The sequence below is a fragment of the Protopterus annectens genome, chromosome 16.part0 (assembly GCF_019279795.1).
Source record: "Protopterus annectens isolate FY-2018-M chromosome 16.part0, PAN1.0, whole genome shotgun sequence".
Classification (NCBI taxonomy): Eukaryota; Metazoa; Chordata; order Ceratodontiformes; family Protopteridae; genus Protopterus; species Protopterus annectens.
Genome location: NC_056750.1, coordinates 782,901,483 through 782,916,872, shown reverse-complemented (window position 1 = coordinate 782,916,872; position 15,390 = coordinate 782,901,483). Strand labels below are relative to the sequence as shown.

Below are 15,390 nucleotides of genomic sequence, written 5' to 3'. Positions count from 1 at the left end.
CCCAGCTGAAGGTTTTGGTCTCTCAACTGTCCAGATTCTCACGGTCAGATTTTTGCCTCATATTTCTGGTCTGTTCCTCGTAAAATTTTCAATTTTTCTGGATTTTTGTAACGAATCAGTGAGGAATAAATTCACTAAATAATGGCAGTCGTTTGAGTTTCAGACTTCATATCCATTGGAAAATGTATCGCAACACAAGACTTTTTATTCTCGTAATTTTCTAAGTAAGTTTGTAAGATATTTGAAATTTGTCCCTATCTTCGAGGCTTTTCCCCCATTATTTTTGGCTTTGTCCAGACTTTTGTGCTAAGAAATTGAAAGCTATGGAATATTTCAGACTTTGGCAAAGGCAAATTTATAAACAGCCGGCATGACACTACAAATAAACGTTGCTAGCCTGCGAAATTGAGCAGCTGCCCACCTTCCGGTACTGACTTCCCCTATTTTGAGCAGTTTCGCTTTATTAACTCTTTATTATTGCTTTGTCCGTCAGTAGTGCTTATAAATGAAGTACAGTTCGAGCAAAGTGTGCACAGTACATTAAGGATTAGAAATCAATTCTCTTTTACATACCTCTCAACCTCTTAGAGCAAGAAATCTGGACCAAGCTATATATAAAAGTGGGACAAAGGCCCAAAGATAGGGACAGTTTTTAAATATTGCTCTTAAGTTGATAGAATAACAGGTTTTGCATTAGCATGAATTTTCTGAAGGGTGTGAAGTCTGAAACTCAAATCTCTGTCATTACTTTCTAACTTCAGCCTTTAATGATTTGCCACTAGTTTGCCAGAAAAACGCAATTTTATGAAAAAACGGACCGAAAATATGATACATAAATCTAGACATTCTGCGGAAATATGTACAGTTGAGAAGTATTAGATCGATAATAAACTTCTACACTGGTAAGCAAATGTGTTTTGCTTTTTATGACGATCTTCTTGTAAACAGTATTCTGCATAGTGTGCTGGACTGGAACCATCGCCATCCTTCGGTTAATTTCATTGACAGGGGTAGCTGCCTCTAGCACGCCCAGCATCTTTATGGCGTTCCTACAGGCGGGAGGGGACGGAACGGGGCATCGAACCGCGGGCCTGGAGGCATCGGTGGACCCAACCTGCTGCTGCTGCAGGAGGAGCTTGGAAAAGAGTGATCCATGATGTGATTGCAGGAGCGGAGGTGGTACCGAGTGAGCAGAAGGGTGGTTGGCTGCTTCTCAGTCGTGTTATTCCCTGTAAATGTAACCCATGGGAGGCACACATGGATCAAAGGCACGGTGCCAACAGCACCGGTGCCGGCGTTTCACCTAGCTAGATATGGAGTGGAGCACTATTCGACGGTACATTGTGAAGACGCAGAAAAAGCCTTCGGGCGGGGGCAGCAGCAGGTAGCTGCAGGATTCGGGTTGTTGGATATGGCAGCAGATAGAGCAGAGCTGGACTGCATTATCATCATCATCACAGTCTTGGGGAGCTCCAGCACCAAGCGTTATCTGGCACTTGAGCAATTAGTGTTGCTCCTAGAAAGGTTATCCCCCCTGGCATCCAGATGAAGAGCAGCAAAGCCGGTAAGGACGAACAGAGATCAATGGAGAATGCAGTGGAATTCTAAGCCCACACCCCCAGCAAATAAAATAATAATGGTGTGTCTGAGGAGGGTCAGCTTGCATTAATTGTGTTATTGGTATTAACGTATTTTGTATGTGTATGTATAACAGAGAGACAGACACTAAAAAACATCAGATATGGGCTACATCATGCAGACATGGTTTTAAAATTATAGATGGTAAGGGTCTGACATGATGCCGATATTTTCTGAGAACCTAAACTTGCTAGTGCATGTACATGCTATGTTTCTACTGATCTCTTTCTGGGATTAGCATCCTTTCATTTATGATATTTAGATGCTTTTAATGATATGTTCCAATGATCTATGCTGCCTGAGCTCGCCATTTCAAGTTGAGTTGTAATTGTGATCTGCGTATGCCTTGGAAGGTGGGGGTGCGTGGGGTGGGTGGGGGTTCACAGCTTTAGGCACAGACCTGCATATGAACGGCATGTGCCTTCTGAACGTTTCACGTTGCTTAGTGTTAGTAATAAAAAGTTAAACCTTCTGATCTTTTAACATATCAGTGGAAAACGAACCGATTTGTGGTCACAAAGTATAAATGACCTGTTGAGGTATTTATACTAAGAGTAAGGGTATCTGCTGAATAAAACTGATCTTGGGAGTTGGTGTTTCTGTGTTTGGATGATGTGATCAGTGTTTGGACTTGCATGTATGAGTGGTACCTGGGCTACCAACTACTGTTTTTTTTTTAAAGGAGAAATTAGTAAATCCGTTGTTTGATGTATTAGGTGTATGTGTGTATATGTGTATGTAATGTGACTCTTAGCTGCACAGTGTATCCACACATACATGCAAAAAATATAAGGTCACATTTTAAGCAGAAGGTGATTCATAGGCTTTTGTGGCAGCTTTCTTCATATCACAAGCAACGACTTATTTTTGGATTGTCTCACTTGTGCTTTTGATTTGTAATGCTTTCATTTGATTTTTAATGTGTTCAGTAATTTGGGCAACCTTTTTTTTTTTTTTTTTTGACAGTCTGCTTTAGCTCCTCACAACTCTCAGAAGAAAATGTCTTGCTATTTTGTCTGGTCTGTTCTCATTAAAACTACCGCCAACTGCTGCATTGGGTTAACTGTTTTTATTTGACATGTATTAGGTCATTGATGGTCACACACTTCTACATTGTTTCACAAGTCTTTCTTTTATGCTCACATCTACACATTCTCTTGTCCTTCAACTCAACATACACAGTCATCCTCCAGCATTCGCTTGATATTTTTAGCTTCTTTGTTCTTGTCATGATTGTAGCATCAATTTCATTTTGTTAATGTAACTGGTCGAAGAAATGTTCTCTCTAATTCTTCCATGACAGGTCTCTTAAGTAATTTGTGTAATGGACAGATTTTCTTCCTTAAATCAGTTTGCTTGCAAATAATTTTGTGTAGTGGACCAAATCACTTTGTGAATCAGTTTGTTTGCAAAATGTATCATATATTTAACTGACTATTAGTGTGGTGTTAGAGAGGATACCTGTGGCACTGTTATTCCAGGTTCAAGTGAATAGTCTCAACTGATGATAATACATAGCAGAATGGCACAATATTCAGATGGCTTTTCTTTAAGGAGATGGGTTACAGCATACCTTTCAACTGTCAGATACTGAAAGTACGTACAAAAGCCCTTGAAAATGTGGTACAGCCTTCCAAAAATCTAGACACATAATTTGTATAAAATTCGAATCTCTAATAACACACAGCTACTCCCATTTCTAGAAAGGCTATGGAATACTACTTAGAAACAAGTTTATAAAACTGAGACTAAGTAAAATATATTATTGAAGGAACAGTGTAAAATCTGCAAACTTTAATACATTATATTGCAAAAATCTACTTCACACTGTCATTTATTTTTGTTATTGAAAAAGGGAGCTGTAACACGTGAGTCCTCTTTCTTTAAATTATTGGTGCCTCTGGTATTCTGGACATGCAGTCTGGTTTTCTGTGTTGTAAACAGCTTCAAAATTGTGTGTGTGTGTGTGTGTGTGTGTGTGTGTGTGTGTGTGTGTGTGTGTGTGTGTGTGTGTGTGTGCGTGTGTGTGTGTGTGTGTGCGTGCGTGCGTGTGTGTGTGTGTGTGTGTGTGTGTGTGTGTGTGTGTGTGTGTGTGTGTGTGTGTTGACATGGTTGGGGGGTGCAGAGTTCAGAAAATCATGTGGAGTAGTAAATTAAGCCTGAAAACAGGAATCCACCATCAAAACTAGGTACATCGTGCAAAGGGGTAACTCATAACCTGAAAATAGGAAATTTCCACCAAATTAGGTACAGTTTAGAGGTCTGCGTTATAGCAAAGCATACTTTTTTTCTTGTATTTGAAAGACTGTTAAGAGTCAAAATAATTCAGACTACACCTCATGATACTAAAGTCAAATTTGCTGTCATCTGTAGGTTTTGGACTCATACTTGTAGCATCTTAAAACCTGTTTGACTGAACTGGACAGTCAGTACAAAGTAATGTAATTAAACTTTGCTTTCTGTTTTTTTTTTAATAGCAAAAGAGGTAACTCTCTGCATGGCTCAGTAAAATGTTGCAAGCTTGCATGTGAACTTTGCTCATCTGCTGTCTCAAAGGTTTTGAGAAAAAAAGTAAAAGCTCTTGGTAATGGCTTTTTGTAGTACTTTTTTTCTGTATGGCTATTTTTTCAATATACTTTTTTTGCCACTCATGCTTGAAAACAATCAAAGGAATGTACGTCTAGCTTCCCAGTGGTTCTCCTGGTCCACCTTATCTGACCAGCACTCCAATTCATCTGCTGTCGGGACTTTTCTCCAGGGGAAGTTTCCCTTACTGTGACTCACCTTTTGGTTAAGACAAGTGTTAAAAGTCAGCTGTAGCCCATGGCCATCCTGCAGCAATTATCAGTGGTGTTTTAGCTCTCCAATCACCACACCTAGCTGCATAGTTCACTCTGGACCAGAGCTTTGCTGAGAACTGCCATCATTTTAACAGTGTGAGGGTTGTCTAGCTTTACCCTATTCCCAGATAGATCTGTTTCGACTTGCACAAAGGAATTTTAATTGAAAGACAAATGTTTGAAAAATCTTCACCAGAACTACCTTCAGTGAACATTTGAGGAAATTTTTTTTTTTTTGTGCTTGTGGTGGGGGCGAGTATATACACCAACTCTGAGGTTGCACAACAATGGAGAAAGAGGCAAACTTCACTGATAATGAATGTAGTTCTGATGAATGTACATTGATCATTTCACGTTTGCTGAAACTACTTTTGGGCTGTCTGTACTTATGAACCCTGATTGCCCCCATGTTGAGGATATTTATTTATTTAGTTTGTTTGTTAAACATGTAAGTGAGCTGGTCCAAGGACTTTTTTTCACTCCCAACCCAGGCCAGCATGGCAAGTACAATACAAATATAACCAGACAAAATAAAAACTCCAAAATCCAAGATACAAAAAAACTGAGAAATTAAAACAAAAACAACTGGCAACTTCACTGAAGACTGAATCCATAAAGTTTAATGAAGTGCTTTTCATCCAAATACTTCTTTGAACTTCATTAGATACTAACATTTACAAAAATCAAGTTTAAATAGTCATGTTTAACCATGATTAAAATCAGCTGGTCTCTCCATCTTAAAATTTAAAGGAACAGTAGTTAAAATAGCATTGTGAACATAATATGCATTTTCCTGTTCTTTAAAACTGCCTTATTTAACAAGCAAATGAATAAATTTATCGCAGCAGCAATATGGTGAAAATCATGTATGAAAATTGTGTAAAAATGTAAAGAGTCTCCATTTTTATCTAACCTTACATTATAAACATTTTCAAGTAAAAAAATTAATAAGTAAAACATAATTTCTATAATGTTGTTACTACAGTATTTCATCTCATTAAGCTTTTCTAATAATAAGGTGAATAGACCCCCTCTTGGACAGTAATCCAAGAGGGGGTTCATTCACCTTATTATTAGAAAAGTTGGAATTGCTCTGGCAAATTCGTCTCAATGCTTATAACTTTCCAGGATTGAACGACATGTGTTCTATCACATGCTGTTTAAGACAGAAAAGCTTAATGTGATGAAATACTGTAATAACAACGTTATAGAAATTATGTTTTACTTATTAATTTTTTACTTGAAAATGTTTGTAATGTAAGGTTAGATAAATAAGGAGACTCTTTACATTTTTACACAATTTTCATATATGATTTTCACCATATTGCTGCTGCGATGAATGTATTAATTTAAAGAAAGTTATCCCAGTGGTCAACAATCAAAGTACCAGCTGCGAAGCAACAAAAACACCAGGAACTCGGACTCTATACTGAAACAGATGATTTATTGCACAAAAACGATTGAGCGCTTTCAACAGTACACTACTGTCTTCATCAGAACAACACATTCCAACAATTAATGCCTTATATATAATCTAAAAACCCGCCAAAAAAACAATTAAACAATTATATAATTAGCATGGACCAAATACATAAACCTAAGTCCTATACATAAAACTTCCATGTGTGAGGTGACATCTGACATTCCCAAAAATGTCTAAAACTAATAAAGTAATCAACCCCTCACATGTTACATACATAAAAATTGCACATATAAAAATTGTATTTGTGCAATAAATCATCTGTTTCAGTATAGAGTCCGAGTTCCTGGTGTTTTTGTTGCTTCGCAGCTGGTACTTTGAATGTATTAATTTGCTTGTTAAATAATGCAGTTTTAAAGAACAGGAAATGCATATTATGTTCACAATGCTATTTTAACTACTGTTCCTTTAAATTTTAAGATGGAGAGACCAGCTGATTTTAATCATGGTTAAACGTGACTATTTAAATTTTATTTTTGTAAATGTTAGTATCTGATGAAGTTCAAAGAAGTATTTGGACAAAAAGTGCTTCATTAAACTTTGCGGATTCAGTCTTCAGTGAAGTTGCCAGTTGTTTTAGTTTTAATAACCAGACAAAATGATATCAAAACAGTGAGATGACAATGACATTAGAATGTTGCACCATTAATAAGTAGATAATGCTGTTGTACAATATGAAAATGTAATTCGTAAATATTGGCAGTAAAGTAGCGATAGGTCAATTGTTGTCTAAATCTAAAGTACAAAGCAAATTATATAGCACTGGATTATGTAAATGGGGAGTGTCTGTAGCATATTTCCAGGTGAGTCAATGTTTAAACAGGCCTTAGTGACATTATTGTTAAATGAAAGCTTGCAAAAATGACAGATATCAAAAAGTCAAGGCACACATTACTGAAAAGATAAGAATTTTGACATTAAGAAGAAATCTGGCTGAAAGCGGATGAAGACTCTGAGCTATTAACCCTCTTTCTGTAGTCATGGGTACAGGGTTTAATTTGTCCTATCTCCATTTGCCTACTGTGTAACTTCAGCAAGCCACTTAATCAGTAAGTGCTCCTGAGTTACTCCTGCAAAGGGACACTTGCATCCAGTGGGTTTACCCAGTTAATACGTATGTAAAATAAGGCAGTTTATATGCTGGGCACAGTGACTTTACTCAAATTATAGGGTGAGTACTTATACATCATGTCATAAGTTACTGAGAAGTACAAGACCATCCTTTTTGACAAACAAATTTAGTAGCCATGTAATTCTCTAATTTAGCACACTTCTAAAGCTGGTATGCAACTTTTAGTTGCTTCAATACTTTGTGAATTTATAAATCAGTGTGAGAAGAGGACAATAGTTGTTTATCAAGTAGTACACCAAAGTATTTTTGTTAATTTCAGGGAGCAGCATGTTGTTAGGATCTGTGATTGTTGACTTTTCGGTGATGGTCAGTTTTTGATGTGTTCCAAAGAGCATTATTGTTGTATTATTTGTATTAATATTCAGTCTATTTTAATTAAACAGTTAAAAAGGAGTGAAAATCCTGTTCTAGTTTGTTTCAAAGTTTTTGTTTTTGTGATTGATTCATTGTAGTTACCACTATGTCATCAGCATAAAGCATAGAACTGATGGAGATCCTGGGGAAATGTGTTTGTGAATAAAGTAAACAGAAGTGGTCCAAGTACCCTGAGGAAAGCCTGTTGCCATACCATCCTTCCAGTTTTTTTATTAACAGTTATTTCACATGACTTTAATGGAAGCTTTCCTTTCCACTGAGTTGACTGTTAACGGGAGAGTTCTTTGTTAAGCCCTAATCCCATACTTTGGAGGCTGATGTGAGCACAACAAAAGCCTTGCTGTGACCCATGCACCACATGAAGGTTACCATAAATGGTTTATTAGTACCAAGCTCATATCTCTTATCCTGATATGCTGTGAGCTGACATCTACCACTCTGACAGGTGTTGAAGTTCACAAAAGATCAAACCACATCTTTTCCGCAAGGTTGGGAGAGCTGACTTTGGGCTAGTCACTCATAAGCCCTACCCCCATCTTCACTTGGTCCTATATATTCTATACCCCTTTTCATTATACACCCTTATGTCAGTTTTTGCCTCATATTTTGGTCTGTTCCTCATAAAATGTGTGGTTTTCTGGCAAATCACAGAGGCTTGAAGTCACTAGCACAAATCCTGTTATCCCACCAATTTTCTAAGGGTAATATTTAAAATCTATCCTTATTTGTGGGCCTTCCCACTCCATTATGTTTGGTTTTGTCCAGATTTCTTGCACTAATAGGTTGAGAGGTATCCGCTAGTAAATGCCATCACTCAGACCGACATCAGGGTGGTTACAGATTTTAATTTTTACTCTCCCCAGCCCTAACTGCAACTATTGGGCAAGACAAGAGGGAGTGAAGTGCACTGTGCTGTTTGCAGAGGTTGCCCATCATTTCCTTAAGGGGGTGTTCTTTCTCTAAGCATTCCTGCCTCTCCCCATATGGTATGAGCAGTGGTTTCCCTGGTCTCCATCAGGGAGATTGCACTACCCAGTATGCCCCCAAGTACACACAACCCCCTTCCTCCGAGAAGATATGAGCAGGTCTTGGTCCTTAATTCCTTTCCTGTCACTGCTTGGCTCCACCATTGTCAGGGTTGTTAGTCAAACCCCGTTTGCTTGGTTCACAGCCAGGGCACCATCATTCTACACTGTCCAGCCAGGCTAAATTTAGTGTTGTTACATTGTGATCTGTGCTTTAAAATGTGTTGCAATTCACTACAAAATGCAGAATGGTTATATTTTTGGCTAATGTTTATGGAAGTTTTAAAAATGTAGTATACACAGTCAGGCAGCACAGATTTATTTATTTATTTTACATTTGTTAACCGGGGGGTGTCTGACTGAGCCGGAAAGGCCCTTTTTCAGCAGAGGCCCGGGGAGAAAAGCTCTACATAGAAAAATTACAGATACATTTAGTTATTCAAACATGATCAGTATACACACAAATTACAAAAGACATGTTTTTACAGTGGTATGCAGCAGTTTAGGTTAAATAGTTAAATATGTATTATAAATAACTCAATAAATAAGAGACATGGGATTACAGATACAGATAACTTATATGTGGATTGTGTGCAGGTGTGCTGTGTGTTGCAGTATATGGTCACCTCCATAGATGTACAGGAAATGAGGTGGCAATGCTTTTAAAGCCTGTGAAGACAGTACTGCGTTTCAGTAGCTGGTAGAGATGTTCATCCTCTTCCCTCAAGACCACCATAAAGAATCAGTCACAGCAGAGAAACAAGATGAGGTGGCTTTCTCATGGGGCAGACTTTAAGTATGTAGCTCTGTGCAGCTCAGAAAGGGAAGCAATGAGAATAAGAAAAAAGTCCTGTGGTTTATCATTCTAGCTGTTTGATTCGAAATGGGTAGGCAAACGATGTAGAACTGTGTTTAAAAGCTTATCTGAGATGATTGTAGTTGTACAGAAACTTTATCCAACCCTCCTGTTTAATGTAAGTACACTTAACCATGCCTAATAGACAAGATGAAGGTGGTAGACCTTTACAACCACGGGTGTAGCCAAGCACACTCTTTGTACTCTAAGTGTATATTTTACTTTGCATCACTCAGAAACAAATGCCTCTAACAACAGATACATAACTTGCTTAGAGAGAGGATTGCTAATTTAAAATCTATATCTTTAATAGTTTTAGAGAGAAGTGCTGAAAATGCATTTATTAACTGCTAGGGGACAACATTTTGAAAAATAGTAATTTTTTCTTCAAATGCCAAGTGGTTGGGGGGGGGGCAGTAAAAAGAGTTTGAGAGTACAAAATGGAATTTCCTGGGTACACCCCTGTTTACAACAGTTTCTTCCTTTCTTTTAGTTAAGTTTCTTTAGGGGAGATGTTGTATCCTTGAATGCTTGACTGCAACAACAACAAAAAAAAAATCCTTCATCTATATCAAGTGTCTACTAAAAATGAAGCCTGAAAGTTTTAGTTCTAAGTAGTTCAATACAGTGTTTTTAAAGGATCATGTCTAGTGAATCAGTGATTGGTTATGTTTTCTGTGCACAGACAGGTCTGTCTTGTTAAATGGATTAGGCTATATCACATTCATGTGACAAACTCTTATTATGTTGGTCTTCCTACGTAACATTAATATCTTTGTTTAATACAACAAAGTTGTTCTTGCTGCCTGGCTTTAAGACCTGAAATGTACAAATGCTGGAAGGTAACTGTTTTTCATTGACTTGAAAGTAACTGAAGCTCTGTACTTGTTTTCTTGATCTTGTGGCCAATCATGCATATAGAAAAAATGAGCAGCGGCCGAAAGACTCATGCTGAGCGTTATGAGAAAGTCATTACAGGTCACAGATTGCTTTGATAATAATTTGTCAGTCTTTAATACTGAATTTACTTAAATAATTTCTTTGTCTATTAAACAGATGGATCTCTATTTGGAGAGTATATCAGACAGAGATGCCCAGTAAAAATATTTCCTGAAATATGAGTGTTCACATCCACTAAGATGTTTCCCTGCATGTAAGTTAGGGTTTCGTCTCCCTCAGGGAATGTGTACATTGTTTTGCCTTTTGTGTAGCATTCTTCATTCGTGCACTGTACTCCTAGCATATAATATGCTGTTTTGACACCAGCATAAAATAAGAAATGTAGTTTTTGGATGAAGCTTTTTGTTTCTGATATGTAGTACTGCATAGTACAGTGAAGTACGGTAAACAGTTATAAATTAGTAGAACGCTTTGGAGTTCAAGATTTTAGTGGAAAATTGGCTTAATAGCCACATGATAGCATGTTCAATATTTCATACACAAGTTAAATGCGGCAGGAAGCATTTTTTCTAATTTGAAAATAGTATCTTCATTAGTTAATACAGAAATAATCATAAAATCAAATAAAATAGTTTAGTGATCCAGTGTTCACACCATTTGGCCATCAACAAACTCTGTTTCCTAAAAAGTAATGTCTTAAACATGCCCACCAACCCATTTGTCATATAAATATATCATCATCTTCTTTTGGCTGTTCCCGTTAGGGGTCGCCACAGCGGATCATCCGTTTCCATTTCTTCCTGTCCTCTGCATCTTGCTCTGTCACACCAACCACCTGCATGTCCTCTTTCACCACATCCATAAACCTTATCTTAGGCCTTCCTCTTTTCCTGTTACCTGGTAGCTTCATCCTTAGCATCTTTTTCCCAATATACTCAGCATCCCTCCTCAGCACATGTCCAAACCAGTGTATTCTTGTCTCTCTGGCTTTGTCTCCAGACCTTACAAGCTGGACTGACCCTCTAATATACTTATTCCTAATCCTGTCCACCCTCGTCACACCCAGTGCAAATCTTAACATCTTTAACTCTGCTACATCCAGCTCTAACTCCTGCCTTTTTGTCATTGCCACTGTCTCCAACCCATATAACATAGCTGGTCTCACTACCCTCTTGCAGACCTTTCCTTTCACTCTTACTGGTACTCGTCCATCACAAATAACTCTTGACACTCTTCTCCACCCACTCCATCCTGCCTGTACTCTCTTCTTCACCTCTCTTCCACACTCACCATTACTCTGAACTATTGATCCCAAGTATTTAAACTCATCCACCTTCACCACCTCTACTCCTTGCATCCTCACCATTCCTCTATCCTCCTTCTCATTCACACACATATATTCTGTCTTAGTCCTGCTGACCTTCATTCCTCTTCTCTCTAGAGCATATCTCCATCTCTCCAGGGTCTCCTCCACCTATTCCCTACTCTCACTACAGATCACAATGTCCTCTGCAAACATCATAGTCCACGGGGATTCCTGTCTGATCTCGTCTGTCAACCTGTCCATCACCATTACAAATAAGAAAGGGCTCAGAGCTGATCCTTGATGTAATCCCACCTCCACCTTAAACGCATCCATCACTCCCACCGCAGACCTCATTGCTGTCATACTACCCTCGTACATATTCTGTACCACTCTTACATACTTCTCTGACACTCCCGACTTCCTCATACAATACCACAACTCCTCTCTAGGCACCCTGTCATATGCTTTCTCTAAGTCTACAAAAACACAATGCAACTCCTTCTGACCTTCTCTGTACTTCTGCATCAACACTCTCAGAGCAAACATCGCATCTGTAGTGCTCTTTCCCGGCATGAAACCATACTGCTGATCACTAATCATCATTTCCATTCTTAACCTAGCTTCCACTACTCTTTCCCATAACTTCATGCTGTGACTGATCAATTTAATCCCTCTGTAGTTACTACAGCTCTGCACATCACCCTTATTCTTAAAAATCGGTACCAAAACACTTTTTCTCCATTCCTTAGGCATCCTCTCATTTTTCAAAATTTCATTAAACAATCTAGTTAAAAACTCCACTGCCATTTCACCTAAACACCTCCATGCTTCCATAGGTATGTCATCTGGACCAGCGGCCTTTCCATTCTTCATCCTCTTCATAGCTATCCTTACTTCCTCCTTGCTAATCCATTGCACTTCATGACTCACTGTCCCCACATCATCCAACCTTCTCTCCCTCTCATTCTCTTCATTCATCAGCCCCTCAAAGTACTCTTTCCATCTGCTCAACACACTCTCCTTGCTTGTAAGTATGTTTCCCTCATTATCCTTTATCACCTTTACCTGCTGCACATCTTTCCTAGCTCGGACCCTCTGTCTAGCGAAATGGTACATATATATATAAAGTTATGTTTCCAGATGCCCTTACAGAATATGATAGTTTGTTCCAGAGATATGGAATAACTTAAGTAATATATCATTTGCATCTACATGTTTTATTCACGGTCATTCTCAGGGCCAATGTTAGCATTTTTTCAAGTGTTAAGTTGAAGGCCCCCTGAACACTTCCAGTCTAAGTATCAATTTTACTACCAGCATCTCCTAAGCAACCTGTTAGTTCATGCTGCAGTTTTTGTAGGAGTAGTACGCATAGACTGAGTTGCAGCTACAATGCTCTTATTTAGTGACAGGACTATGTACCACAACTTGTTGGTCCATCTCATAGATGGACATTCACAGTGACTGGCATTTAGTTGCAACAGTGATACATCACAACACGATGTACAGGCCTGGATTACTCTTTTACCCCAACCCCACACACACACACACACACATACATACATCCTCCAGTGGTCCTGTCTGTTTTCTCACATCTCATGATCCCCACAGCAGGTGCATTACTTCTTTCTATTTGTTCTCACATTTTGCCATACTCTTCAGCATTTTCAAGTAGCCATGACTTTCTATATGTTCTGATGTGCATTTTAAAGGGGTTTTTTTTTCATTTTTACACCACTTTTTCATCTAATGATGGTTTGAACAGAGTTTAAAATTTTGATTAAGGAAAGAAATTCAGTGTTGCTGTTCAACTTTAGTTTTTTTTTAATTACATCCTTTCAACACACCTTACCTGGCCAAGATAGCACAGCAGTAACAATTAAGAAATAACACAATTAAGCTAGGGCACCTGAAGACATAGGGTTACAGATGCTCTGATGTGTGTTTTAGAGCATTTCCTTACTTTTTAATACAGAGGTGACCTGAAGAAAAATCATGAATAAGAAAATCAATTCAGTCTTATTTTCTTTCTAGGAAACATAAGTTGTGCCCAATGCTTAATATTCAAAACTAAAATTATACCGCCTGTCCGTCTTTATGCAAGACAGTCTCTATTTGAGCATTTGTGTCCTGCAAAAAGACTTGAAAAATAGTGAATGTCCTGAGAATTTAGGACTGAAAATATTTATATATAATAAAGTTGTAGAAGCACGAGCTTTTATTTTGGCAACAACAAAAAAAGAAGTCTGGTCCTTTGCATTGGTTGTGGATATGGTTTATCCTGCAAAACTTGTTTCCATAAAAAGAACATCACACTTTGGACAATTGAGAAGGTGGTAAACCTACTTCAAAACTGACAAAAAAGCAGCTCGTGATAAACAAACAGGACAATTGTTTATGTAAATAGACAAATTCTGTGTGGGAATAATACCTGCCTCCCAACCCCCCACCAAAAAAAAAAAGACAGTCTGCTTCTATAGCCCTCCTGCGCTAGATTGGGATGAAGGCAAATGTTCAAATGGTCATAATCATGTATTTCAAGTGCCTACTGTCATATGTATACACAGCATGCCTCCTCACTCTTCACCCCTTCCACCAGGGCAGCCACCTGTATGTGTGGCTGATGTGTGATTGTTAGGAAAGTGAAACAATAATGATTACAGCTATGTATTCCACGTTGTTGCTCCTAGACAGTACATTGCGTGAGTAAAGCCTGATCATGAGCAAATTATCAAACAGAGTCTTAGACAGGGTAATGGACCAGGGACCCCCCCCCCCACAACCATTCTAATGTCCCATTGCTTTGCTCTCTCTGTCCACTTACCATAAACACTGTTCAAATCTGTCAGTATGCGTACTCTGTTTTCTTTACTTTTACAATGTTTACATAGATTTGATTTAAAACCTATATTTCAGAATTTACAGCACAAATCCTGATGACGTTTTGCTAAAGAAAACAGTACAAAATATTTTCACATTGAAAACAGAATTAAAACAAGCAACAGTAAACTTATCTTCCCTTGAAACTCACATTCATTGAAAAGACATCTGCCCAGTGGTGGATTATGTGTAAATTTATATCCACAGGCTTCCAACAAACCCAGCAATTATAACATCATTGTTGACTACATTCTACTCAGATGTCTGTGTCAAAAAATTGGCAACAATAATAATGACATCACCTATTTCAAATTTGTTTCACATGCAGACACAGTAGCCAAAGCATTATAGCTTAATTCTCTCTCTCTCTCTCTATATCACACACACACACACACACACACACACACACACACACACTAGTTCTGCAAAATCAGATTATTGACTTTTGAAAATGACCAGATAGCATAAGGTACTTTCATCCACAGAGAGACCCCTACAACTATAACCACTTTTATTATGAAGAAGTAGATTACATGTACTTTATTGGCAGCTTTAGATAAACTACAAGAAATTGTATAAAGATCACTAGCACCACACCATAAAATCTAGCTGTGTAACACATTTTAAATAGAAGAGTACTTGTAAGATCTTAAGAAATAGCAACCACCTGATAGCACATGCTAAGTCAATATACTCAATCTCTGCAGAAGTAAAAGTCATCTGAATAATTCCAAATTAAAGAGAACTATACTAATGCAGATTTTGCTGCTGGCAAGCAACTCTGGTTTTCAATTGTCAACAATAGCATGTATGTCATAAGTGTTTTGAATAATAGGGGCATTGTGACATCTCTGTTCTTGGCCAGTAATCAAGGAGCCTGACTCCTCACCACTGATACTGGAGAGGGACATTTACTTGCAACAAAAATGGATACACACAATATTTCCAGATGCAGCTG

The 15,390-nt window shown here is 38.0% G+C and overlaps 1 protein-coding gene across 1 annotated transcript in view; it reads left to right on the top strand.

Moving 5' to 3' along the window:
- Window positions 1-1,166: 1,166 nt before the first annotated feature.
- AJM1 (apical junction component 1 homolog) overlaps window positions 1,167-15,390 on the top strand; it is a 285,961-nt gene continuing 271,737 nt past the window's right edge. Inside the window, exon 1 of the mRNA XM_044058824.1 lies at window positions 1,167-1,564. The gene's annotated coding sequence lies outside the window, so the exon portion shown is untranslated. The remainder of the gene's footprint in view (window positions 1,565-15,390) is intronic.